General features: G+C 46.0%; 1 long non-coding RNA gene across 1 annotated transcript; it reads left to right on the top strand.

The window, feature by feature from the left end:
- The first annotated feature begins 241 nt into the window (after window positions 1-241).
- Window positions 242-1,463, top strand: LOC111817402. Its single transcript, XR_002821607.1, has 3 exons — window positions 242-326; window positions 816-939; window positions 1,280-1,463. It is a non-coding gene; the product is annotated as an uncharacterized LOC111817402 (long non-coding RNA).
- The last annotated feature ends 2,935 nt before the right edge of the window (window positions 1,464-4,398 follow it).

The raw sequence follows: 4,398 nt of genomic DNA on the forward strand, positions 1-4,398 counted from the left end.
TGTGTCCTTACTTCCTGAGGCTGCAGAGGAGTCTGTTCTTGTCTCCGGGCCGGAGGAGCCCTGTGGCTTGGCTGTGGCTCCGCAAGGCCAGTCTCCCCAGCTTTGCACGGCCTCATCTCCTGTCTCTCTCCTTCTGCGAGGTTACTTAGCATGGGACTTAAGACCCAGGAGACCTTGTCCCACGGCAACATCTTTGTGACATCCACGAAGGGCTTTTCCTCAACAGGGTGACATTCACAGCCCTGGATGTGACTGAATAATCTGGAGGTCCCACCCGCTCCCCAAAGCCCCAAGAAGCTAGGGTTCAGGACCTGGGGCAGCAGCAGGTGTGTGCTGGGCCCTCTCCCACCTCCCGGCAGGCTCCGGCCGCTGCCCTGGACGTGAGTCTCACTGACTTAGCTGGCCCAGAACCTGCCTTCCCTAAGAAGGGGATGTGGCAAAAAAGGGACGGAAGCTGACAGAAAAGGGGGCACATTTCTAGTGGGGCTGGCACAGTGTGAGACAAGGCAAATGGGGCACTGAGGTTTGAAAACTTAGAGGCTGGTGCTCCCAGAGCCTGCAGGTCCTAGCCTGTCACCCAGGAGCACCAGGGGATCGCAGTCTCCGTGTGGAGGGGTGGGCAGACAGGACAGACTGAGCCCTCCCATGGAACAGGCCCCAGCTCCCCTGTCTCAGGGCTTAGTAAGACGTCTGTTGTTGGTTCATCCGGGTCTCTATTAATTCCCCAAACATGAGCTTGCAACCCATAAGAACTTCAACCAGCCTGCAGCCTTTTACTGCCGAAGTTCTCCTTCTGCCTTCCCACTGTCTCCCAGGGTGGCAGACGAAGCACCACAGACTGGGGATTCCTGCAGAGCCACAGCCCTGTCTTCCTGGCCTCTGTTGTCACCCTGGCCACTGAGGTCCACTGGGGACTCCTGCAGGCTTCGAGGCTCTCAGGTGTGAGGCTGGGTCTTCCCTTTCTGGTTTTGTTATGAGAAACCTACCTCTTGTCTTTCACTCGATCCCCAAGTTGACTCTTTCATTGGTGATTTAAGAAGATCTGGGTGAATGTCAGTATTCCACGCCCTCACAGACTAATTACATCTGTTTGACTATTTTATCACACACGAAATGAACCAGAACACTGGGACTTAGTTATTCTACTGCTGCTTTTAGGGTTTTTCTTTTTTTCTCATCTGTTGTTTTGAGCACATTTGCTCTTCTAATATTTTGAGTATTTTACAAAAATCAAAAAGAAAATAAATCAGCAAAGACTAACCAACATTTTATGGCCCAGAAAGCTCTTTAAGGCCTTACCGCCTTCATGACTCCCCAAGAGGAAGCTGGCCCCCAGCCACCACTCTGGTCCTCCCTGCGATCACATGAGGTGTGTCCACTTAGCTAACATCCGCCTCAACCGAGATCAGAGACGGAAGACGAGGGCTCAAGTGTGGCCAGGAACAGACCCATGTCAGCGACACAGACAGTCAGCAGGGCGCTCCTCCCCACAGCGGAGCAGGAAGTTCTCTTGAAGAGTCTGCAGCAAAGCCCAGAAGTCCTGGGATATTTAAGAACACAGACTACAGACAGATGGAAGATCAATGCTGGCTTAAAGCATGGCTCGCCAAGCGACCTTGAACAAGTTACTTAGCCTTCCTATCCCTTTCCTTCGTTTGCAAAATGGAAATCACAACACTAAATACACAAGATTAAGAAAAGTAAATGATATTTATTCATCGAAAACATATATGCATACCATATGCCAGGAACTGTGCTAGATTCCAAGAATTTTGTTACACATATAAAATATAAATAGCCGTATACAAATTTTCATGGTATATTGAAATATATTATATGTTTATAGATAATTATCTACAATGTAATTATAATTACATATAAACCCCATAGACTTTTTTATTTTATGCAGTGTATATAAAATCTGGAAGCATCCAGGCACTCTCCTCAACAGGTCCCTGCACTAACTTAGTGCTTCTGTACACCAGGAACCAGGACCATTACCGTTCCCACCCCAGGCATGAAGCAGCCTCCAGGCAGAGGGAAGCCCCAGCCCCAGGGCCCAGGCTGGGCTCTGGCTCCAGAAGCTGTCCCCTGGCTCTCCAGCCAGGCCAGAGCGCCCTGCCACCACAACACGGGACACAAGTCCACTCTGGTACAGGCAAGGACTTGTGGGAAAACACGACCAAGCTAAAGTAGATTGTTCCTGTCCAGGTGGAACATGTGACATCCAGCAGAGTATGCGGTGATCCACACACGACCTCGGCTGGCCCCAGCACTGCTGTGGGAATAACTAGAAAGGAGATTTCTTCCCACTGACTGGGGAAGCTGGGAGCTGCTGGTGGGAGGGGAGTTTGAGATGGAGATCAGTGGGGGAGGGGCAGAGCCATTAGATGCGGGGGGGGGGGGGAAGAGCTGCGAAGACAGCATTCCCATATCTTGAGCCCTGTCTGACTGCAGTCTACCAGCTGGGTCTCTGTTACTTGCACATGCGTGCTATTGCCGCGTGTAGCACCACCACTCACAGGGAGCCATGTATGCATTTGTTTTCAGTAACAATTAAGTTACCCAAGCACAGAAAGAAAAGGCCTCCTGCAGAAGGTGCCTGCGAAATCACTGAGACACGAGGTATCAGCCCCCACTCACAGGGCCTGAGGTCCAGACTCTCCCACTGGTGCTTCTGGGCCCAGAGCTCACTCTCGCGAGAACTGCAGCCATTGAGCAGAGCTTTCCTTGCCATTTGTCCCACGCCCTGGACCCCTGGATGTGTTACAGAGCACTGCTTCCCTGTGGAGTGCTGAGACGGCCTCCTGCTGGCCTCTCAGCCCCCACTGCAGCCCCTAAGTGCCTGGACAGCTCTGTCCCTGGATGAGCCTCAGGTCTCTCCTCTTAGCCTCCCCCACATGATCAGAGAAGACTGGAGTCCAGAAAGAGCTCCTTGTGCTCGCTTCCTCCCCTGGGAAGAGCTTGAGAGTGAGCGGTGCTCTTTTGCCCAACTTCAAGGCGGAAGCCTTCAACATTTCAGTAGGTGTGTTTCACACGGACGCCCAACACACAAGTCCGATCCCTTGTATTCACAACTTAGAGTCTTCTATTCTTAGTTTGCTAAGAAGTTTCTTTTTCATCATCAGAAATGTTGACTTTCTGTACCTTTCAAGGTTAATACAACATAATAATAACATGTGCATTCTTTATTTCTGTCTGTCTGTCTGTCTGTAGGGTTTTGTCTACTTCCAGTATTGAATGAGAAGTGCCTATTTAAAGTCCCCACTGTAATTGTGGACCTGGCTACTCCTTTTATGTCTGGAATTTCTAGTTTACATGTTTTGAAGATATGCTATGAAGTATATGCAGACTTAGACATGAGATATCTTGCTGGTCGGTTGACCCTACTATAAAAAATGCTTCTGTGTCTCCTTCGGTACTCTGCCTTGTGACCTTTAAGATGTATTTCATGGCCGGATACCTGTAGTAAAATAGTTTGGCATACACTGACTTTTATTGAATATTTACTCTGATTATATTTAATGTGATCTTGTCCTTACTAACATATTGGGGATAAATCTACTACTCTCCTACTTTCCTTTATAATTTTTAATCTTTTTCTTTTTATGTAGCCTTCTTTGATTGATAGTGCAATTTTTATTATATCTATTTCCTTTTTACTAGTGTGTTCACCAGTCATTATTTTATTTTTCTCTTTATAGTCATCCCATAATCACAACATATTTCCTTGCTTTCCAGAGTCTTTTAAAACTTAATAGGCAATTCAAGGACTTTAGACCACTGTACTTACCATTCATACTGTTATTGTTGTGGACTTTAATTCTACATATATGCTAAATAAACAACTATCATTGCTTTATACAGGAAGTAAATATCAACCTTTAATCATTCCATACACAAATGTACTCTAAACTGAGAATATAGCTAAGTTTAAAGCCAAAATGACAAATGGCTCTAAACTTTAGAGAAAATATTTCTCAACCTTGAGGGTTGGTAAGGTTTTCTTAGATATAAAACAGCTATATAAGGAAAGAAATCATTAAACGAGCCTCATCAACACTGAATGAACTTTTACCCTTCAGAGTGTCTCATTAAGAAAACCAAAAGGCAAATCACCAGGTGCAGAAACTATTTGCAATGCCTATATCAGATGATTTACACAAAGAGGTTGCAACAAACTCTTGCAAACCAATAAAAAGGTAAACAAGCCAAAAATAGAGTTAAACAGTCATGTAATGAACAGAAATACATTACTTGTCAATAGATGCATAAAAATATACTCACCATTATTAGAATATAGGATACTCAAATTAAAACCATAATGACAGAAGACTGAAAGGAAGCCTGAAAATTTAAAAATTCACTGCATCTTACTTGATCTTACCGGAATAAATG

This window comes from Octodon degus, unplaced genomic scaffold, assembly GCF_000260255.1.
Source record: "Octodon degus isolate 3935 unplaced genomic scaffold, OctDeg1.0 scaffold00057, whole genome shotgun sequence".
In the NCBI taxonomy this organism is placed as follows: Eukaryota; Metazoa; Chordata; class Mammalia; order Rodentia; family Octodontidae; genus Octodon; species Octodon degus.